Source organism: Cololabis saira, chromosome 1, assembly GCF_033807715.1.
Source record: "Cololabis saira isolate AMF1-May2022 chromosome 1, fColSai1.1, whole genome shotgun sequence".
NCBI classification, from domain to species: domain Eukaryota; kingdom Metazoa; phylum Chordata; class Actinopteri; order Beloniformes; family Belonidae; genus Cololabis; species Cololabis saira.
The window spans coordinates 17,503,970-17,528,990 of record NC_084587.1 but is presented as its reverse complement, the minus strand read 5'-3'; the positions used below and the strand labels follow the sequence as shown (position 1 = coordinate 17,528,990).

At 40.2% G+C, this 25,021-nt stretch overlaps 1 protein-coding gene across 1 annotated transcript in view; it reads left to right on the top strand.

The window, feature by feature from the left end:
• Positions 1–25,021, top strand: part of adgrl3.1 (adhesion G protein-coupled receptor L3.1) — a 187,812-nt gene that overhangs the window by 7,316 nt on the left and 155,475 nt on the right. The window contains exon 2 of the mRNA XM_061715075.1: positions 14,930–15,010. The gene's annotated coding sequence lies outside the window, so the exon portion shown is untranslated. The remainder of the gene's footprint in view (positions 1–14,929; positions 15,011–25,021) is intronic.

Here is a 25,021-nt window from a genome sequence, read left to right as displayed (position 1 = left end):
TACTACCTGTCGGACTGTGGTATGGCACTAGTAAGGTGTATTTGGCCAATGTTCCAGGCTGCTATATGGGTGTTGGTAATGTGCCAACTGGCCAGCACATACTCATAAGGAAATTTATGAAGAGAGCTCAATGGCGGCAGCCTGCATTTAAGCCCTCTGAGAGCTGTATTTTCAGCAGCAGGGGTGTATTTACTAAAAGGCACTTTCCTTAAAGCCATCCCTTTGCTTGGTGTGTCAGAGAGGTGAGATACAGGCCTTTTATGTTTCTGCGTTTTGTTTGCAGTGTAAGTTAGAATATGGGGAGGTGACGCTGCACCATATCCAGACGTTTGAGGGCAGTGACTGCCCATAAAGCTACTGGCTTTTCATCCCTCACCTTTCACTGATGAGAGCTTAAGGTGAGCTTATGGTGGCTCTATTCATGCAGAATTCAATCTATCCTGAACCTCTATGAAGCTTTATTATTATTCTACGCTTATTTGGAACAGTTGAGGTGGTTAAAAGAAAGTAAACATCATTTTGTGTCTCATAAAGGAAATTTCTGTCCCAGTATCTACCACACTGCATAGTGGAGTCTATTTTGTAGTTATACTTGTTTTTTTGGGCACCCTGGTAGCATGCAATTCAGGAATGAACAATAAAGTAGCAAGAAAAACTATGTGAACCCTTTGAAATGAACTGTTTTTCTTTATCAGTCTGCCATATAATGGGATCTGATCTTCATCTGAGTCACAACAATGGACAAAGACAACATTCTTAAACTGATTATACACAAACAATTATAAGCCCCCGTGTTATTATTTGATACACCAAATATTTGCATTTTGGGAGGAAAGATAAACTGAAACCTGGGAGTTAATAGAAGGTTGAATGTCCTTTGGCAGCTCTGACTTCAAACACAAGCTTTTGTTAGCTCTTTCTGACCATAGCTCTTTCCAGAACTTCTTTAGTTTAGACACATTTGTTGGATGTATTTTGTGAACAGCTCTTTCGAGGTCATTCCATTGTATCTCTATGGGGTTAAGATCTGGGCTTTGAATGGCCAACTCAAAAAGGTGGATTTTCTGTTTCTGAAGCAGTTTTGTTGTGGATTTCCTTCCATGCTTAGTGTTGCTGCATCACTCAACTTCTAAAAATTTTTATCTGGCCACAAGACCACACCACTGCCCTGGCCGATATTTTGCGTAAACTCAAGAATTCACTTTCCACTTGGTGATGGAACGTGGCCAAAGCCTTGAGACAGCAAAATAAGTCCAAATCATGGCGCTCACTCCACCATTGTTCACTGTTGGGATGATATTTTGATGTTGGAAAACTGCACCCTTGCGTCATACATAATTGTTGAGCAATTTTCTTTCACCAGACCACAAAAAATTTTAGTCTTAAGGATTGCCAAGGAGTTCTTTGCCAAACAGCAGGTGTGCCGCATTTATTTTTTTTTAGGAAAGTTGCACTTTGATGTTCTCCTCTTGACAATGATCTGTTTAATGACTTACATATTGTATAATAATGAAAATAGCTGCTTACCACTTGCAGCAATGTCTTCAAGCCCTTAGCTGTTACTCCTGAGTCCTTTTTTATCTCATTGATGATTGTGTGATGTGTCTTTGAAGTCACTTTGGCTGGGCACCCCCTTTTTAGGAAGGATATACACAACCCTAAATTGTCTTACTGTCCAAGTTTGCCTACCTGAGGACAGATGGATGAGTTTGAGATTCTTTTCTATCCCTTTCCAGCCTTATGTAGATCAATGGCTTGTCTTGGGAGATTTTCTCTCTTTTCTTTTTTGCAAGGCATGGTTCACATCAGTAGAGGCTTCTTGTGAACATCAAACTGTCCAGAAATGAGCATCTTTTATCAATCAAACTACCTCTAAACCACACCACCAAACTCATTTTATTAATTGCAAAACTACTGGATCACAGCACTGTGATCCTCCTCCTGTGCTATCGGGTTATGCAAATCGGTACAGTATCAGATACCTTTTCTTGCGTCCACAATGAGATACTGAACTGGGTTTATAGAATGAGACCTAGTTTTCACTGCATTGGTGTTCATCCATGCGTTTGTGATATAAATATGTATGAGAATGCATGATGTGGAGCCTCTGTGTAGTTACAAACGGGTGAACCTCCATGCCATCAAAGTGACAATTACGAACATGATGACTTGTTTCTTGGCTGATGTGGAGGTAGTGGTGCTTTGGTGATTGGCCTCTTCAGAGCGCACATCCCAAAGTGAGATAACTCCCTTGGTTTTTCAGAGAACAAGGGTTACTCTGGTAACCAAATGCTCTGGATCCAGTTCTCTAATTAGTAAATTTATGCATGGCAAAGGCAAAGGTCTGTGTCAGAAAGCTTTGTAGATAAACAGAAGGTGGTGTTTATTTGGCTCCCAGAGGCAACCAACCTTCCTGCATAAATAAACTGTCACTCCTGTGGCTTAAGCTATAAAATGAAGAAGAAAAAAAATAACAAAAACAAACAAGTCTTGCAAAAATGATGTTACATTTTGATGAAAGCAGAGCTTTAGATGCTATTTCATAATGTGATGATGATTCACATTCCAAGTCTCAGCCACACACTGAGTACCAAGCTTAACCTAATTCAAAAGCCCTTTTCTGCACTAGATGACATCTCTCTCCCGTATTGAAATAATGAGCCCAGATTCTTGCCTGTCGTCCTCATCCACCTAAAGTACTCGGTCATGTGTTAACACATACTTCCTCTTACCCTTTCCCTCCCTCAAAGAATAACCCACACTCCCTGCATTTTTCACTGTTGACTGGAGCGATCAGCTTATCCCTCCTCTCTTTATGTGTAAAACTCATGTCGGATATCATTCAACTCTATTATTGGCCCTCCACGCTGCATGTGTTGAAGACTACTTAATTACTCATTTAAAAAGGGGAAACCCAGAAGTGGATCTATTGGTTTAGCTGTCAGATATGAAGGAATTCGCTGATAACTACTGTTGTTAGGATTGTTGAACTAGACACCCACAGTCAAAACCAGATTTTCCACATATCCATAGATTTGAGTATTTGGGTCCAGCCATAGTTATTTTTTCACTTAGGCTAGACATAGCAACCCACTTCCAGTGATGTTAAGCCAGGATAGTTGAGGTTTCATCAGACTGGGTCGTTGGATGCACAAATAAGAGAGCTGTATATCGTAACCTCTGGGGTTAATGGCTAAGTAGCTGATTTTTAAATTGTTGACATATCTTTTTGAAAATTTTTTTTAACCAGAATAACCAAAATAATTGTATTCGGTATGTGGCTATAAAAAAGGCTGATTTTGTAATTATAATAATAATACATTATTAATAATAATACATTATAATACATAATTAATACATCAATATTAAAAAATAAAGACACCACTACGTTCATGATACATTGACACTGGGGCTGGGCGATATGGACCAAAAGTCATATCTCGATATTTTCTAGCTAAATGGCGATACTCGATATATATCTCGATATTTTTTCTGTGCCTTAATTGGGGTTTCCCCCAAAGCATTATAGCATAGCATCTCTGTTAGCTTCATTTTTTTCTGAGGCAAACCCTTAAAAAAACAGTCAGTTTTAATACAAAGCCTCGTGCCAAATGTCACAGGTTCCTTCAAAATGTATAAAACAAATGAAATAAAAATAAACTGCCTGCATATATAGAATAAAAATGCTTCTTGAATAAAATAAAACAAATATCCCTTTCCTGCATAACAATTAAATTAAAATACACTGTGCAATTAATACAATGTAGACAGTAACAGGCAGACTTTTCCACTGAGGTTGACAGTTGTGCAAATAACAAAACATTTGTGCAAATCTCAAATAAAACATTCAAGTCAATTTGTCACAAAATAAGCTATATCAAAATCATTTAAAAAAAAAAATGTAAAAAAAAAAATATTTTATTATTTTTTTTTTTTTTTAAATCGATATAAACGATATTGTCTCGTACCATATCGTGTTTGAAAATATATCGATATATATTAAAATCTCGATATATCGCCCAGCCCTAATTGACACCCATAATTAAATGTAAGGTTCTACACTGGTTCCCAATTATAAGAAAATATATTTTAGAAATAATGGAACCAATCTTATATTTAGTATGTTTCATTAACAAATATATTTAAAAAATCAATTCACCATAAAGGAGGCACATTACGGTTGTCCAATTCCAGTCCTCCAGGCCAGCTGTCCTGCACGTTTCAGATTGTTTCCCTGCTTCAACACACCTGACTCAAACGAATGTGTCTTTAATAGACTTGTGGAGACCTTGATGTCAAGCTGACGATGGTCATTTGAATCAGGTGTTTGGAAGCAGGGAACCATGTAGGACAGCGGCCCTTGAGGACAGGAATTGGGCAAACCTGCCATAAGTGATGTATCTCTTGAATGCAAATTTATGCAGCTTTGGCCACTGTGGACAAAAAGGTCTCTCAAGCTGGGAGCTGAATGCAAAACGCCTTCTTAAATCCCAAACTTTTATCAGAGAGCTGTTGACGAAGACCCGAAGTGTAAAACTAAAGTTTACAAATACAGGCAAAGATAAGACCTCTGAATCAACTTGTCAGAAATAGAATATTTTGTTCACAGTAAAAGTAGACATATTTGGTACATACAAAAAATACTTTTCATGGGAAAACTCTTCAAGAGCAACCAACTATAAAGCATGATGTTGGAATTATTCTAGTTCAGGGTTACATCACTGCCTCAGGGACTTGGCAGCTTATACTCACTGATTCATCTATGAATTCTGCAAAATGTCAAAGAGTACTTCAGAATAATGTGAGGGCATCTGTCTGAAAGGTGAAGTTTAACTGGAAGTGATCCTTAGCACACTAGTAAATCCACTAAGGAACGGATGAAAAAGTAGAAATGTGGGTCATGGTGTGGCCAAGCCAAACCCTCAAATATCTTGTTACTGAGGTTGGCAAAGCCATCTGAAGCAGAAGTCTTTGCTTACTTCTTCCAGGCAGACTGCAGCGAATCCTCCAAACAAAAGTTGGAATAAAGAATGAATTTGTAGTTTATTTTAAGTCTTTATAGAGGAAGCTGTATTACACTGCAAACACAGCCCCTCTAGAAAAAAAGTATAATATTCATAAATCAAGTGAATTTTTATTATTTGTCCCTATAGCAAAATAACTGTGCTAATGGGGTTAAAAACTTCTCTGACTAGAATTCTTAAAACTAGCAAAATATTCTAGCCATAAGACCAAAAAGTAAAACTAGTTTTCTGAAACAAGGCTTAAAAAAAAAACAATTTTATAGAATTACCTATACAGTATTATACAGTTTTTTTTTAGTTTATTATATGTCAGGTATTCAAAGGTTAATCCTATTCGAGCGACAAATGATAGATCAGAAAAAACATGTAACACTTCAAAAGCATTACAGGGAGTCTGAGTCTTCGAGGAGTGAGAAACGGGATGGGTCCTCATTTGGAACAATAGCAAAGGTTTGGGGAGGTAATCGCCTTTATTTCCTTCTTTTGGCTCTTTTCCTTTTGTAGGGATCACTATGGTGAATCAGTGAGTTATGCACATTGATTTGGCATACGTTTTTACATCCTACATCCTCCCCAGGGCTTGGGACCGGCACCATGAGTCGCTGGGCAAGAGCGGTTAAGTTTCCTGCCCAGAGACACATTTAGCATGTGACAGAACTTTTATTATTGTGCCTTTTTACATCACAATGGATTTGATGGTGAGCTAGTGATCTCTACAACATCAAAAGACCTTGAAGACTACTGGAAGTAACTAAAGTGCATGATAAAGTGGATGAAGTCAAGAGTACTCCAGAGACGGCAGGCCTATCATTGTAATCATTTACAATCAAGATACACCTTCATGAATGTGAATACAGGGGGTTTGGAGGAACCAGGGCAAAGACAGACGTCAGCAAACATCTAAGAAGAAGGCCCTGCTACGTTCAGGAGTCAGATTCTTTGAACAAATGAAACAAGATTAACTCGTATCAAGAAGATGCTGATACATGTATGGAGAAGAAAAGGAATAACTCATAATCTAAAGATAACCACATCATATGGCAAACATGGTGGAGGTGGTGTCATGTTATGGGCTTGTATTCTTGCCAATGGCTCACAAACCCATGGTAACTAAAGGTGGCTGCGTTGAAGGCCTGCCAAAGCACCCCCAAAGAATATATCCAGAGTTTGGAGATGCCCGTGGGTTCCAAATTTGGGGCAGTTATTGACAGCAAAAGGATTTTCAACCAAATATTTAAAATGATTCTCGTCTTTACAATTATGGGACTTTGTGCAAAAACCTCAGAAAAACTGAAAAACGAGGTACATTGCTTAAAGGAGCTGTATGTAAGAGCAATAATAAAACGAATCATAAAATGACCCCGATGTGTCAACAGACATTTAAAAATCATGTTCATTTCAAATATTTATGTCACTGACAACAGCACTCAAGCCAGGATATTCCAGTTTAAAAAGAGGAGTTGCAGCCCTCAACTGATGTTTATGTTGTCATTTTTTGTTTTGGCCTGAAGCTCCACCCTCCACCTATCTCCCAATCACCAAGTCAGTATTGTTTCTGAAGCTCCACCCTCCACCTATCTCCCAATCACCAAGTCAGTATTGTTTCTGAAGCTCCACCCTCCACCTTTCCCCCTATCACAAAGTCAGTATTGTTTCGGCATCCGGGTTGCCAGCTCGGCTCTAATTATCGCAGCCTACGTTCCTGCTGCATTCTGCAGCCTACCTGGCAACCTCTGGTCGGGGGGAGGACGGGGAGGGTACACGCCCCTCAACAATATTTTGAAAGTGACTGCAGTACCAGTTTTGGCCATTTCTTACAGACGGCTCCTTTAAAGTTAGTGGAATTCCTAAATGGTAAAATCTTTGATCAGATTTCGATTATTTTATTTCAGTTCCATTGTCGTGGCGTATTTAGGCAAAATCAGAAAAACCCGGCCATTGTTCAGATACCTTTGAAACTGTTGCATTTGATGACTTTTAAGATACGTTACCTCTACGGATTTAACAGCTGCTCGGAATCTTGTAAATCCTCTTGCTCATTCAGTCTTTATCTGTCGTTTTCAAAGAAAAGACAAAAATAATTGACCTTCCAATCTAAGCATCTTCTCCCCTCCTGTGTCTTTCACCTTCCTGCACAGTCATGTTACCACCTAACAGGAACACACAAGCACACACATGCACACATGTACACTTCCTTCCACATATACTCTTAAAACACAATGCGTTTCAGATACACTTCAGCACATTTGCACTTGAATCAGCTCATACACAGCCTGCAGCTGTATATTTACAGTGGTGACACACACAGTGCCATTAGGGAACAGAATGGAGAATCAGAGTACAAGGCGAAGTGATTGTAAGAAACTCACTCAAAGGTCTGCCGATTGTACTGGTCTCTGCAGGAAAAGCATTGACAATAGCACTCACCCCCTCCTCCCGTTCAGTCCATTTGAACAGTGTGTTTCTGTGTATTTTACGTGTGAAAGTCAGTCACCAAAGCATTGACAGGAAATTCTCTGCTTTGTTGTTGGTCGTTTCGCTATAGCGTGCCGAGGAGGCCTGGCTTGTTTAGAGAATGGGCAACGTGGAAATGAGTCATGCACAATGTGATGCAACACAGCGGATCAGATTTGAATTATGGGGCAATGAACAATGAGGTCATCACAGGGCTGGGGGCATAAATCTCTTGGCGCTGTGGCATACAAGACTGCATTTCTTATCAATGGAGGAACCTGTAAGGACTAATTCAGTGCCGCCTGCAAGTGAAGGACTGGGCTGCATCACTTCATTTGCTGAAACAATAGAAGGGGATTTATGGTTTGATTGTTTTATGAATACTGTTTACTTTCATTATTTTATTTTACCGTGCATTAAAATGATTGTAAATTGTTATTGCATATCATTGAATAAGTACATTTCATCCTTTCCCGCTGTGCTTTTTAAGGATTTGTCTTACTTACTCATCCAATATACTGAATCCATTTCTATTTTCCATATCTTTTCCTTCTTCAGCAGATTGTCTGCAATCGGCATCTGCTGTTATACCATCATCCCATGGCCCCTCTTAAATTTCCTGCTTACTGGGCTTTTACTTTAACTGCTTTACATACATCTTCCTCGCCCAGTTCATGTGGTTCCTTTCAGCATAAACTAGACTGAAAGATCTGAGTGGAGGGACTCTGATGAGACCAGTCATTTGAGGGTGAATTTGAAAAAATAATATGTTATTTATTGTGCCCGTTCAGTGGCGCAGCTGTGATCCTGATTGATATCGAATGGCATTTTCATTCCAAGTCTTTCAGAGTGAGAATATGTGCCAGAGAGTATTGATCCGAAGCTTTGCTGTTGTAGTGCGATGGACTGAAGAAAGGCAAAGATGACTAGATGGTCATGCCTGATGGATCAAAAATACAAGCACATATAGTATTGATCAATAGAATGATGATTTAAGTTTACATCATTTGCAGTGTTATGTCCTGTTTTCCTTCCTGCTGAGCTGGAAAGCACTTTCTGGAGGGCATAAACATAGCACTTTTCTTTGCTTCTGGCTGGCGAACAATGCTCTTTGAGAACAGTGCTCAAATCTGTTAAGTTACTTTCAGCATGTTCCCGTTATGTGTCTTTCAAATGCACTCAAGCTGATGACAACTTCTCATCTCGTTCCAGATAAAGTACGATGCCCCTTTGGCATGTATCAGTTCCCACCAATTTGTCCCTGAAGTATCTTTCACATTGTGTAATAAAGTCATTTTACCACCTCTGTGTTGTGCGAGGAAGCCTGATAGTGTCACACAAAGACGGATGACTACCACTCTGGCCTGTGGGCCTGCAGCAATAACTTACATGGGCTGCATGTCTGTTTTCAACAAATGTGAAACGTTTGCATGTTCTCCTTCGGTGTGCTTGGGTGCCGTTGGAACGCTGTGACTGGCTCCCACTCAGACGGGTGATAAATGAGATGGCATCCATTACAAATGAGAGTGTTAGTATTGGTCCGGGGCCTTAATTGTACGGTTGAGTGCGGCAAGCTTTTGACAAATGATATTTAGCGTTTAAAAAACAATCTTTGTGAAAAAACAATAACCACACTCTAAATGGCATCTTAAACACAGTAGCTTTGCTGGCAAGTGGATAAAGGTAGATTACTCCAAAAAGTGCTTTAAGTATCAATACATTTCTACTATTTTTTCATTACTGTGTTTTTATTAAGTACAATTACTCTCTATAAATATAGGCACAATCCTTGCCCTGTTTTATATTTTACAGCATGTTTACCTTATATTCATTTAAAGTGCCCTTACAACATTGCTTACTACATTTTCACTACGTTTTAGATATACTGTGTACATTTTTAACATATAGTAGGCTCTTTTAATGTTTTTCTTTTGTGTACAATACAGTGGACACTATTACCTACAGTAGGACATTGTAGACCATTGTGGATAACCTATACAAATAGACTGTATAATGAAAACTGAACAGACCTTTCTGTGATGCCACCCACAGGTTTTTTTTTTCTTAAGGGTGGTTCTGAAGCAGATTTTTCTGAGCTTTGGTCATTGCCATATTGGTAGGACCTGACGCCACCCAGAACACATTTTCACCTTACCTTTATGACCCCAAGCTAATTATTTTAGCTCATGCTCACTTTTGATGCTTACTAACATCGTCTTGCATCCTTCAAATCTGTCGATCCCTCCTCGATTCAGATGTGTAAACACATCTGAGATGAGGATAGTTGTGGCTAGCTCAGCTAACAAAGCACAGCCACAAGAATGGCTGTGCCTTGTAAGTATTGAGAGCTGACTATCTGACACCACAAACTGCAATGCAGCTGTCAATCAAAGAACCACACCGCTAATTACGCATCGGTTTGTGGTTTGATATGATTTTGCAGGATGAGGTACATAAAAGTTCACCTCCCATACAGTTGCCATAGATGGGAAATATTGCTGTAAAAAGTAGAGCAAAACCTTTTTTTTTGTACCAGGCTGCAAATATGTTTACTTCTGTGTAATACTGCACCTTTTAGGCAAGCCAAGTGTATTTGTATAGCACATTACAGCAACAGTTTGCAGATTTCTGGAAGTTTGTTCCAGATTTTTGGAGCATAAAAACTGAAGGCTGCTTCTTCATGTTTGGTTCTGATTCTGGGGACACAAAGTAGACCTGAACCAAAATACCTACGAGGTCTGGATGGTTGCTATGGCAGCCATAAGTCTCTGATGTGTTTGGGTCCTAAACCATTCAGTGATTTATAAACTAATGAAAATATTCTCTGGGGCTCAGGGAGCCAGTGTGGTCCACTTTCTTAGTTCTAGTGAGAACTCGGGCAGCAGCTTTCTGGATCAGCTCTAGCTGTCTTATCGACGTTTTAGGCAGACCTGTAAAGAAACTGTTGCAGTAATCAATTTGACTAAAGATATTATTCATGTTATTATATAGAATTTTTTTTTTTTCACATATTTTTATTGGGAACCGATGACATACAGAAATCCAACACAAGATACATGGTCCTCCGTATTTTTTTCCCCCATTTTCCGAGAAAGGCGTGCTAAAACCTGAACAGAGCAGCACTTTCCAACAAGCCCCCCACCCCCCTCAACTTCAGAAAAATAATGTACAAAGAACATTAATTAATTAGTAAATAAACAGAATAAAACAAACAAAACAAAACAAAACATGTAAGTGATAAGAAGAGTACATAAAAAGGATGAAAAAGAGACTATATAAAATCATCTAAATGAAATAAACCGAACACACAAAAAACTAATTAATTATACAAAAAAAAGAAAAAAAAAAAAAAAAAAAAAAAAAAGGAAATAAATACGAGGGATGCCCTGGGTGCCAAGGGATGAATTTTAACATGGAGGTCAGTGGAAACTCACTCACATTTGGAGTGCCTCTAAAAGGGGAAACTGGAGGTTGCCCCTTGCCTAGATATACTCAATCACACCATAAATCATCATACCATAATTTTACATGTCACTCATATTTTTCTTTCATTTAGTGTAAATATATGTATACTTTTTTGCACGTGAGAAATAATCAAATCTAGTACCTCCCCTACAAAAAGAGAAAAAGACACAAAATTACCCTTGAAACTATTTTCTGGCTTAGAATATATTTAGATAGAGCGTTTCTGTAAGTGTCTGTGCACTCATGTACCACGTATCGCAATATCTCATCGTCCAGGGTGGAGTACAGTTGAATACAGTTCAATGATTCACAATAACTGGATAAATCAACCAGTTTTATGTGTCATCATGTACACCCTCCTCCCTTGTTTTCACTATCTATCTCTCTCTGTCTCCTTTCAAGGATTCGCATAGGCACAAAGACAAGAGTCTTTAATTTTACGCCTGGGTACACCATACATGCCATTGCGCTGTATTCTTCATCCTTATATCGAATTGGAGACCAAGTGTGGTTTTTTTTAAATGAACATATAAGGGGCTCCGCCCTCTAAAATAAAGCGTCTGGTTCTCCATAAATCTTGACTGGCATCACCACAGTGGCTGGTGTGTTATGATGCAATCTGTATTTTATGACATAATTACAAAGGGTAATACAGAGAAAAAAACATCATCAAAGCATATGCTAGAATCATTTTAATTACAAAAGAGGGCCGATGAATAATGGGGATGATGTGGGACACATGCCACCGCTGCTCCTCATAATAGAAAACACCATTGTTTTCCTGTGGGAAACGTTACAGCCTCTCTCATCTGACACCTTCTCCTTCTTTTCAGGAAGGCATAGCTTTCAGAGACAGAAAGAGGGGGATAAAAAGGGAACAAAAAGCCATCCATCCATCCATTGTGCTGTCAGGGTATTGCACCCTCTGCCTTTTGGCCAGTGCCCCTCCTTAGCTCTCGATGAAAACTTTAAGTCCACTCTGTTGCCCTCCCAGTTTCATCACACAATATTAAAACGTACACCGGCCTTCAGAAAGGTGGCGAGCCGCCGGCTGCCGGAAGATGCACTGTAGTCGGAATAAAACGGAAGACAGTGTAGATGGATTCAGTGAAAATGGAGCTCTCCGTTGGAATCAATAAAGACTTTATTCATCGGTTGATATGGTTGAGAAAATCTCAAAAGCTCTATTTATTATAAAATACAAATCCAACACCATTTTCCTGAGGCTTGCGAGCGGTTACAGATTTATTTTTAGGAATGATTTTCTGGTAGAATCAGCTATTTAAACCTTGGTATCCCTCGTTTCCACCTCTGAAAAAGAAGCTTCCTGCAGTGGAAAGAATAGACCGAAATGTTTTAATATGTCTGTATTTCCATGCAATGCTGAACTGATGTGTGCCTCGTCTTGGTAAAATATAACTCAAGTAATATTTATTATTATCTGTATTTGCTGCTCTATGAAGATATTCCCTGGAAGATCACCAATTTCTGTCTTCTGACTGCTGAAGAGCGAATTAGGATTTAATGAAGAATTCCTCTTCGGGAGTCGAACAAAGCAGCGGCTCACCGCTGATGTATGCATGGACTTTTTCAATGGCTGCATCTTTGTTCTCCTCTCTCTTCTTTTCCACTTGTTCAGGCAAATGAGTCCTAATGGAAACCCTCATTCTTCGCCGCCTTCCACAGCTTATACAGACCTTGTCCTTCACCGCTTCTCCTCTGCATCCAAACCTAACCTATTTCTGTTCCACCTCTCTTCCCTCATTCCTTACCCACTGATCCCACACTAGTTAACCAGCTGACATTATTCCCTGTCTTCTTTCTCTCAGAAGACAGAGAATAATGTATATTCTCTTTTCAGGAAAGCACAAGGCAGACATGTGTAATGGTCTGTTTTTTCTGGCATTTTTCCTGCATTGAAGTGCTGGCATATGTAACATTTGTTTTTTGCATGCATACACACGAGCACATATGAAAGCTTGCATGTACAGTGCAGTGAAACCATTTTTTTTTTTGCAGTCTGTGGCAAACGGAGAAACTGCTCATGGCTTTGTGTGTTGGCTAACAGACCCAATTACTGCACAGCTCTGCCCAAGAGCTTCAGAGAGGTCCAGACTTCAGTGCTGTTCATGGATTTGTGCATATGTACAGTGTTCTACAATTAGTTTTTGCGTGCCTGTTAAAATAATGCATCATATAGAGATAAAGACAAACCATGTACATTGTTCAACCCTAACCAATTTGCAGTGAGAACATTGAAAAAAAGTCAGTGATCAGTGAAAGGACCATGGATTTTAGACTTCTGCTCTCTCGAATGGGAGTTAGTTGAATAGCAACATCCTTCTCTGTCTGAGGACCCAAATTAGAAGGGTCAAACGTGCAGATTATTATGTAGTAAGACATAGCAAGATGCTGCACATGAACACTATCGTGTAGCAAGGATGTTGAAAGATGGTAAACCCAGGAGTCATCATTTGTCAACATAGGGATGGTGTAGGTACATAATCTGAAATCCATGATTACTAAGGAAAAAGTTGTCATTAACCATTTCTTTAGGCGTTATAGTGAAGGAGCAGCATTTTGCCATTTGAACCGAGGCAACCGAGAAATGTAGTATATCCAGGGCTTCACAGGCTTTCCCAGAAAACAGCAGCTCACGAATGGACGACAAACAATCCGTTTACAGTTGTCTTGTTAAGAGGTGTGCGTACAAACCATCAACTGATAAAAGACAGACTGAAAACCCCTCGCGGGATGTGGGAGCAAACTTTATTCATAAAAAATCCGTGCTGAGGGGTGAGGCAAAGCTGGCTAAAAGGCAAAAAAAAAGCCAATTACGAATTACATTTTTTTAAAAGAGGTTGGCAATCCCTCTTTGGCACCAATGACAACGCAACTTCAATCTCTGAAAACGATGGAGAGAATCGGCAGCACGAGGAAAATTGCGTTCATTTTGTTTGAAATTTACATAAAGGAAAAGTCTTCAACAATGTGGTTGCAACGTGTCAAGCAGACCCTAACTTATAAATCAATCCCTAATTTGAAGTTAGAAGAAGTACGTTCTCGCTTGAAAAAAAATCTTTAAACGTCAGTAACATTTCAAACTTGTAAAATTGTGAACTTTCTCCTCCGCAACTGCTCATTGATGAGAAATGCATTCTGGGATACTTTCCCTTAATTAGTCTACACAAGTCTCCAATGAATGCATCCTCAATAAAATAGCCGGAGAACACATCTGAGGTTCTCAGATGTACATGACTAGATGCAGACTGTGAATTGGAGCAGTGCTTCAGCTGCAGCTAATGACGTTTCACACGTCCAGAAGAACATCAGTAGACAAGAACGCATACTGAGAAATTGCCAAGGTCTTTCCAAAAAACAACCTTGGAGAGCAAGCCAGCAAGATGTAGGGGGAAAGAACGGTATAAAAATACACAGGGATGGAAAACGCAGGACGACGTAGATGTAGCGAGGACTACTGACACAAAGAGAAGGAGATAAGGCATTCTAAATATACATAACTGCCTCTCTGCATCCCAGAAAGGGAGCCAACAATTTTCTTTGTCTCCAGCACTTGACAGTTAAATGCCAGTCATCATAACGTAAGACAGCATTTTTGTTATAAACCGGGTAACGATGGGCCATTATAGACTTTGATACCCCGGCACTTACATGTAAGAGGTCATTGCAATGCAGAGCACACACACGCGTGTGTGCATGTACACACGTGCAGAGACACATAAGCACCGAAGAAGCAATTACAAGCCAAAGTGGCTTTTGAACTGTCTGGTTCTTACGTTTGAGTGGGTTATGGGTGTTCACACGATCTGGAGGGGGCCATTATTCACATGGTACCCCGCATTCACTACATATTATGGCTATCTGTCTCTATTGTGAAAAATGACAGGGACTTCAGTTCAGTGACTTCAGTCAGCATGAATAACCCCCACTCTTCTCTCCCTCCTCTTCCTCTCTCGTCTCTCCAGGTCTAGGATATACAGCTGCCACTGCGATGTGATGCTCTGCGGGCTAATTTCACTTTGACAAAGGAAAGTACACAGTAAGAGGTAAGGATATGGGTGCTGTAATTCAAAAGCTTGAATACATACTATCTCACTGCATAATATTTTTGCACAAATTTAACCAGGGATGTTGTTCAGAATCCATTCTTATTTACAGCAGGCATATTTATACCTGTGGGGATAGCCACACTAATGCACAGTCACACACATACACACCTGGTGTGCTGTTTTTGCAGACTCTACAGTATGCATTATGCTTTTTTAGAACCCAAACGCGACCCAGCAGTCTCCCCAGAGATCTCAGGGTTCCATCTGTGCCAGGAAGTGCTCTAATTGGCCCGACAAATGTGTCCTCTGAAACTGCTAATCCAATCTGATTTGACCAGGCTTCAAAAAGAATATGGAATAGCACGCAATATGGACTAGCATGCAATACGCAGCGAATGCAACAATATGTGGAAATGCAGAAGAAAAGAACAGAATGGAGTAAAATGATACGTGTGGAAACAGCGTGCAATGTCCGCCCCACAGGGCAAACTGAATCTGAATTAATTGCAATCAGCCTTCCTTCACTGAGGGCATCAGCATGAGTTTAACCGCAAACGTGGACCTTCATTTGCGCATGAAGCCACTCACCACAACTTATTTACAGTGTATTTACAAGCTGAGCAGGACCTGTAAAATGCTGAATTTACGAGCTCCCTTTTAATTAGAAATACTGGCTCCTAGAGTTGGCTGATGAAATGCACGTTCAATTTATTGGCAAAAGGGGGGGGTGTAGTTGTTGGATATTGACGCGTTTGCGGGAGTATCATGGTTGACATCCGTTTTTCACTAAGATGAGCAATATATTGCATCCTTGCTGAATTAAAACCCAGAGGTCATGTTTTCATACACAATCCTTTTCTGTATTGACTGAAGTGGCTAAGACTAGTGTGAATGCGAGAGCTTTCCTTTCTCCTTCTGTTTCTGCATTTTTCTTCGAAGGTGAGGAAGTTTTATTTGTTTAACGGTTGGGGTTATCTCATTCAAGCTGCCTTACGCAGCGAAAGGTATAGACAAGCTTATGAGTGGGATGAATACGTTTGAGATGTTAGTTGTGCGGTTGTGAAGGCTCGATTGGAGGTTATGAGACACTTGATGGTTAGAGTTGGTGGAGCTATGGCATGGCAGCTTTTATCCATTTTGCATCTGTTTATTTCGTTGTTTCCATTTATTAAGTGGTGAAGATGTAGCTTGTCCTTCTGATGTTTGATCTCCGTGAGTTTGTGGATCTCTTTGCATGCTGTTCCTGTCCGTTTGTGTCACCTTGCATGCTTTCCTTCATTGACTCTCATATGACTCTGAATGCTTGCTTTGAAATCTAAATTTGTGACATCAAGGGTGCCTTTTGTCTTTATTTCACTGAAACAATGAGTGAAAAGAAAGAACAACAGGAAAGGGGATATGTCAGTCCTCATACGGAGGATGTGTTTCTCTGGATGAAACAGGTGTTTCCTGCTCCACATACACACAGCCTTCATTTAATACATTACTAATGAAAATGCAGATTGAAATAAAATCTCTTTGTGTTTCATTTGTTAAACAATGATTACGTGTAATGTGAGTCAGGCGGCCGTACGGACCACATATGCATGGAGAGATAAGCAGATGAGCACTCTCTTGGATGGTTCTACGAGCTCATGTGCCTGCAGATGTAAAAATTACGCAAAGTAATATGTGGGAATTGTATTATGAATATGTAGCTAAACTCCAGCCTTTATAAATTGGGCAAACACACACACACACACACACACACACACACACACACACACACACACACACACACACACACACACACACACACACACACACACACACACACACACACACACACACACACAAACAGCCTCCATTATACTTCTCAAACCTTTAATCACAGCTACTGCCAAACCCTTTCAAAAACCCAACTGTGTAATTTATTTATAATTACACAATTTTCTTTTTGTATGCATAAGAATTCCGCATGACAACATGAGTGATACCAGGACCACGCACAAACACAACGCATTCCCCGGCCTCCTATCATGAGAACTGTAACCAGCAACAATGTCTAAACCAAGTTGTGGGGTCCAACCCGTTGGTCCCCACAAAGCTGTCCGACCTCACAAGTGAACGTAGTTAGACAAGCCCACACACACACACACACACACACACACACACACACACACACACACACACACACACACACACACACACACACACAGACACACACACACACACCTCATACCATCCGCCCCCCCAAGAATACGGGCTTATTGTTTTACACTGTGACCTTTGCTTGGAGTTGAGAGGCCTTTGTCCTAAAACAATGGAGTCCATATTGTAAACCATGCCAGTCAACGCCGTCCACACAGCTGCCAAAGAATGGGCACACATTGTCCAAACTTGAAGTCGAAGGCTTTTGAGGCAACCACTTGTGGCATGTGTGTTGTCTGTGCTGGTGTACTTTTGTCCGTACTGCTTGTTTCCGTAAGACGGAGGCCTGTTTTTCGAGAGCTGGCAGATGGACTGTTAACTCGGCTTTCTTGTGTGTAGAAATATGCCAGTTCACACATATGCAAACCCACACATCCAACATGCAACCAGCGCTGGGCGTGATGCAGATGTCTTGGAAACACGAGACGTCACACATGCTTTGATGGAGGAAGAAACTGAAGAGTAAGAGTTGAGTTCTATTAAACTAAGTGACAAATTAAGGTTGCATTGATTGTTGATGTTCATCAAGATAATGTGAACAGATCCTCTTATGAGCATAACAAGTCCTTTCAGTATATTTAATGGTTTGCATTAATTAATTAGGCGTGGCCTAATCACTCAACAGCGCCCCATTGAAAACTTCGGGCCTCAAGCCCCACAATACAGTTTGACGTACATGCACGGAAATCGGTACACACCTGTATCATGTGGCACCTTAAAGAAAAGTCTCTTGGCGCCATGGCCGAAACCGAACAGGAAGTCGGCCATTTTGAATTAATCGTGTAATTTTGGCACAATTTATGCCATTTTCATGTGTCGTACTTTAACGAACTCCTCCTAGCAGGATTGTCGACATAAAACTCGCTCAGGAGACACAAAAGACGTTAACGATCAAAAGTTATCAAAATCGTGAGTTTTCGTGAAATGGCGTGGCCGTGGCGCCACGTCAAACATAACTTTTGAACGGGTTGTGATAAAGACATGTGGGTGGTGTCATCGGACTCGCTATTGATTACTTGACCTTTATTGGCCTGAATTAGCCCCGCCCCTTCTTCTGATTGGTCGATATTTGATAGTCCCTATTTTCTGGCATAACCTTTGAATGGTATGCCATACAGAGTTGTGGGTGGTGTCATCGGACTCGGTTTTGAGTCCTTGACCATAATTGGCCTGAATTAGCCCTGCCCCTTCTTCTGATTGGTCGATATTTGATAGTTCCTATTTTATGCCATAACTTTGGAATGGTTTGACATAAAGAGTGGTTGGATGGGTGGTGTCATCGGACTTAATTTTGACTCCTTGACCTTAATTGGTGAAAATTGCACGCAGGAGGGCCCGTTCATCGCTGCTTATAGCTTTAATTTCTTTAGTTTTACTAGAGTTCTGTCCATTAAAGTAGACATATTATGTCTGTTTCTCAAAAGCTTTGACAATTCTCTGAGGTCTCAGTGAAGTGTTTGTGATATTTGTTGTTCAAAATATAACAGCGTGAAAGCATCCTCCTTAACCGTCCCTTTACCACTTTGTTCACAACACTGACTGGTGTTGGCTTTGCAGTAAAAAGGTGTTGATTGAAGGTGTTATTTGCACTTCCGTAGCCATCTTGTTCATTTTGAGTAACAGTTCTTGGAAGCTCCTATACAAGTTGTGATTGGTTTGGTACATTCTCTACCACTTGAAATTGAATGGAAGGGGTACCAGACCCATTTCACAAGACACCTTTCTCAGAGTGAATGGTTATGGCCTCATGCAGTAATAATAGGATAGGAAATAGGTATATAGGAGTAATTCAACTTATAATGTTGACGTTCAGATGGGAAAGGCGAATATGTTATTTTTTCATGGAGAGATATTGTATATTTATGTGTTTGTGAATGGCATGCCCATTTATTCAGTCATTAAAATATGTATTTTTTTTTACATTTCTATCTATTTAGCAGCCTTTGAAATGGAAAGACATAACACTTTTATGTATCATATCTAACGATAAACTATAGTTAAAAGGAATAACAGGAGACCATTAAAGCCCAGATTTCGGAACCGTGGAAATGATTACTGTAGACCGTTTCTTTGTTCTCATATTTTGCAGACCAAGTGATAAAAGGAGAAGTTTTTTTTTTGTAGGTTGATTTTATAATGAGCAATATATTAGTTGCAGTCACTTCAGTGATATAGATCTGCTTTCCCTTCTACTTTTTCTCACATGTACTAATATTGAACTGTAGTAACAGGTGGAAACGGAGGAGATGAGCCCGTGACTGACAGGCCACGGTTTCAAATCTTGTGAAAACCTCGACTCCTAAATCCCCCAAGAAGTACCATCAGGCCATCTTGGCTACAGTCTTCACCTTTGACCTTTCCGACGAGGTGGCTTATGTCCGCTTGTGTGAAGATCTGTGACTGTGGTACACATCTATCTCCCAGGTGTGACACTGTTCATGTGTGAATGTTCAGTGCCCCCCCACCCCCATCCCCTCTCAGCTACTTCGCCTCAGTCATTCATGCAAACATGACTGTGCTCTTTTACAGTCGGTGAGCCGGGCTAAATGAAGCTCATGATTTGATATGTGCCATTTTCTATTTTGCTTCAGGTATGAGTGTTAGCAGTTTGATTGCATATTTTTGTTGTGCCATATCGCTGGCAGTTTGAATGAAACCCTCTTGGTGTAAGTTTTGTTTTCAGTCCTCTCTGTATCCTGTTGACTGTAGTGAAGATACCAGTGGCTCCCTTATGGCTTCATGGTTTCCTCCTAAGATTGGGAAAGGACATCATGGGAGTGAATGCACCTACACACAAACACACACAGTCGTACCTAGATCCCTATACGTGCACGCAAAGACCGACCTAAACACTGCTGACAAGTGCAATGCATTACCCCCCTGAGTGCAGTGGCACAACCCCCAAAACACCCCGTGAACGCATTTGACAAAAGGGAATTGTGCACAGAGACTGTCAACAGCTTGGAGAAAGCAGCTATTTAGGGCCGCCGTATCCCAGGAAAGGGTAGGCCAGCTTAATTGTGTGAAGACTCTTTATGAAACAAAACAAGTCGTGGCAGTTACTATTGGTCTGCCCTCCCCTCTGTGACGTCTCCCATTTGCGGATGTTTTGCTTGCGAACTGGTGCTAATCAGGTGGAGCATATTGTGAATGTCGATGTCCAGTAGGCTCGGTGCATCGATGAGCAGATCCAGTCGCAGATGTTTACCCTTAACATGTTTGTTTACCAGTTCAATTATCCCTAACACATTCTGTGGAGATTGTTGATTTATCTGGGTGCTTGGATTCCAACAAAAAGCATTATTTAGTAAAGTATCACCAGCCTGTTTGGACCTTATTGTTGCTGGAAAAGACATAGTCACCGGAATGAGCTAGAAAACGATGTCATGGTCAAATATTATCGATTTTTCACTTTTCCTCTCAATTCTGTGAATGTGTTTTGTTGAGTTAATACTCATGGAAAAAAAATAGGTCCAGAATTTCATATGTACATACTATACAAATTGATAAATCTTTTGTTTCCCATATGATAGAAGATTACGGTTAGGGACAGAAGTTGTTGGGCAATGACGGGGTTATTATGGCTTTGTCCGAGCACACCACTACAACAGAGTTCAAATAAAGCAATTAAGATCCACATTTAGGAATAAGGAGCTCAAATGTATTTGGATGAGGTAAACATAACTTTAGATATAACTATTGTTTGTAAAAGATGGAACTCCTTTGCCGTCAATGACTGCCTGAAGCTGTGTGGATCTCATGGATGCCACCAAATTCTGAGTTTCTTCCCTGGAGTTGCTTTGCCAGACCTTCACTGCGGCCGCCTTTTATTTGCTGCTTGTTTGTGGGTCTTTCTGCCATCATTATTTTTCCTTACCATTTAAAAAGCTGCTCTGTTCGGGTGAGATCAGGGTGACTGACTTTGCCAAAGAAGAAATGTCCATTACGTTGACTTCAAACAGTCTCAATTTGATTTTGTAGTACATCCAGGGTCATTATCCATGTATCCATTATCTATATTGCAGCATCTTTCTGAATGTGGGTCAAAACTACAGCCCTGCACACCTCAGAATCAATTGTGCTCCTTCTGCCAGCAGCCACCTCTTCAACAAACACCAGTGGACATACTCCATTAGCAGTCTTACTAGCTCATACCGTAACACTGCCTCCACCATGTTTGACCCATGACACGGTTTGGATTGTAGTTCAACTTTTTTCTTGGGTTCATCTGTCCATATAATCTGATTCCCGACCATAGATGTTCATTCATTCATTTTCTCTACCCGCTTAACAGAGTCACCGGGGTCAGCTTATTACAGGGGAAAGGCAGGGGTGTACACTTTTTAGATGCTTTCTAGCTTTTCAGACGTTTTCTGTCAAAAATGTAATCTGGATTCCCTGCGTTTGAATGTTATCAGTAGTTGGCACTTTGTTGTAAACCTTCTCTTTTTACCTTAATGAAGGCATGTCCTGGTTGTAGAGTTTCACAACAATATACCAGTATTCTCAACTGTTCTTGTTGTGTCTGTTGATGTTGTGAAGTGTTATTTATTCACCAAGTAAAAGACTGTCTTCCATGGTCTTCCAGGCCTTTTGATGTGGTTGAGCTCACCAGTGCTTTCTTCACTTTTAAGAATGTTGATTTGGCTACACCTAAGCTCTTTGCTCTCACTCTTATAGACTGATGTTGTTTTTTCCAGCCTAATGATGGCCTCCATCAATTCCATTTAGATATTTTCGGACTTGATATTTGTAGCTCGAGTCAAACAGCTGCCAAATACCAAGTCTGTACCTGATCTCAGCTCCAGACCTTTTATCTGCTTCATTTGTCTCGAGGCAACGAGGGAATGAATCACACCTGCTTAATGAACGTCTTTTCAGTCAACTGTCCAATTATAAATGGAGGCTTCTAGTTTAGATTGGCTCTAATTCCTAAATAGTAAATGTCATGTTTTTGTGAAAGTACTTAAATTAAAGCTGAAAGTCACCACTAGAGCTCATCTTGATTGTTTTTATTTGTGTGTAGGCAAAGCCATAAAATCCTTTACTGTATTTATGCGTGGTCAGTTATTGTCGGCAAATACACAGACTCCATATAGCACCCACATCTAAATCTCACATTGAAATGTTGTCTTTGGAACTTCAATTTATCCAGAAATGCTATAAATTATGCTATAAATAAATGCTATAAAGAAAATACATTCTTAATACCTGAAACTATGAGGTCAATATGAGATCTGGGTAGCAATAATGATCAATTATTTCTCACTGGCACAATTAATCATTGACTAAACAGAGTAAACATTATGTTGCATCCGCTGGATTTCTTTTTATTAAAAATGAACATGAATTAATCTTTCACTACATTGTTTCGGTGGTTAGTGAGGTGTTAACTTTTTCTTTGTACGTTTGCTAAATGCAATACATTGTGCCATAATAATGTCAAATGAGTATACACATGCATGAAGTAGGCCTGAAGTAACAATAACATAAACGCATCCCATGTATTGAGATATACAACACGTACACAAAATGATAAACATTCAGTCCAATCACTGTGATCCCCTCTAGCGCCGCTGAATTACTGTATTTTGAATGCACCTGCCTGCTCCAGTTTGTTGATTGGAACACATCACCCCACTCGGGATATGAAACTGCAATAAGATCCAGACCTCCACTCTGTGTGATTTGAATATGAAATGATTGGGTTATTGATTTTGGTTATTTGGATCCCCCACCCGAGGTGATATTGTGGCAGTGCAATCACCACAGCTGACATTTAGCACTGTGTTTACCTTTGCTGTCCCTGCTGATTGCAACAAAATCACCGCCCACACATCCTGCAGGAGCTCATTGTATCATCAGTTTTAGAGGAATGATGGATAGAGCTTATCAGAAATGCAACAGTTGTGGTCTTTGCTGGTGCAGCAAATAACCGCATTGCTATGCAATCACAGGATTGTGAGGGGTTGCATTTCAAATGCGTCTGAATAACATTAGAAAATACAGCCGATGGATTTTATATGGCTGTCGAGTTACTCCAAAATACGCCTTTTAAATGCATGTGAGATACAAGAGCAACGGTAGTCATTGTTTTCTCTGTGAGACTGATTAGTGTTAGAACTTAAATTCAATGATATGGCAAATCATTTTATGCTCCGAGATGAAATCCAAAGTTCAGCCCAGCAGGGAGCAGAAATAAGTCTTGATTTTCCCGTATCGATGTGCCAGGTGCATTTCTAACACTGAATAACCACTGCTGTTCCCCCCACAGTCCCAGTAAACTTTGAAGAAAATCTCCTCCCCGTTTTAGACTTTCGACTTTGCTTCCAGAGACTGAAAATTTAATATCCGACAGAAGTGTTTGCTGACAAATACTCCCATTTCACCTTGGACACGTGTCATGAGACATTATACACGCATCACTGTTCTGAGCAGCACTGTTGTGAAAGTGGCTCAAAGAGGCTGTAATGTTTAATGTGTTTTATGATGTGTGGGGAAAGGGATTTCTCTTTACTTTTTTCGTGCATTTTCTTATGCATTAATCAAGTCGACTGTCTGCAAATGAACGTGCGCTCTTCTTAGGTGGATCTATCCGTATCTCCACTGCCATTTGCTTGGCAGTTCGACAATCCAGCATTAAGTGCCCCCTTTTATATTTATACACCAGTGTTGGTGCTTATGCATTATTAAATTATGAAGAACCTGGTAAGCAGCCTAGAAAAGCCTTTCCTAATAAATATTTCAAGACCCTGATACACACAGTTCATATCTACCTTGTACTTCAATTGCAAAGATTTGGCCCTAATTTCTTATGCAGAAATCACTTTTTCCCTGCGAACCGAATTACTGGGATCTTGGGAGTTTCCGCAGTTTGCTGATTCCGAACAAAACTTTAAAAGTTGGCTCATTTTGCGCAAGAATTTGAATCTCCAGAACTAGCAGCAGAAGTCTCATTATCTAGGTCCTTAAAACCTCTAAAAGTCTTTTATATAACTTTAGTTTGAAATGGAGTGTAATGGATGCGGAGCACACGGAAATGGTAAACACATTCATATCTTTATAAAACAACAGAGGTAACGTAAGAGGAGAGATGAAGTGCTGGGAGAGGAAAGATAATAAAAAATGTCAGCACAAGGGAAAAAATAGAGAGATAGAGGGAGGTAACGGAGATGTGCTGAGAAAAAACGATAGCTGAACGATCAAGAACTAAAACAAGAATATTTCTACAAAGATTTGAGCATATTCTCTCGCTAACCAAGCCTGTGCTGTTCGTGCGGGTTGGAAATCTAGGTCACAAGTGTCCAGTCCTGCTTGTTTGTCTGCCTCCTCGCTCATGCAGCATCGTTCACTGCTGAGGTGGCTGTTCTTACTGTATGGGACAACTTTATCTTTTTCTCCGGCAAATACAATTGCACGCATGCAGCAACTCTGCCCGTGGCTTTAAGGCATGGCTTTGACATATCCAGTGTGACAGTACTGGGGTTGGAGCGCAGTGACGGAGAGGAGGGAGAGAGGGAGATGGCAACGGAGGAGAGAGAAGGTGGTATGAAGGAGAAGACAGATGAATCAGACGGAGAAAAACAGCAGTAGTGGCAGTGGAATCAACATCAATGCATCTTTCGCTGACATACTTGAGTGCATCAGAGGCAGATTTGTAAACCATTAAATCCCATTAAATCCTCTCTTATGGGTTACTCAGCCCGACTGACTTGCAGAGAGCTGCATTTGCGCATATATGCAACTGTGGCTTAGAATTGCATTTCCATAGAATTGCAGATTTGTATGTTCTGACCGCCTTTTAATTTATCATTATCC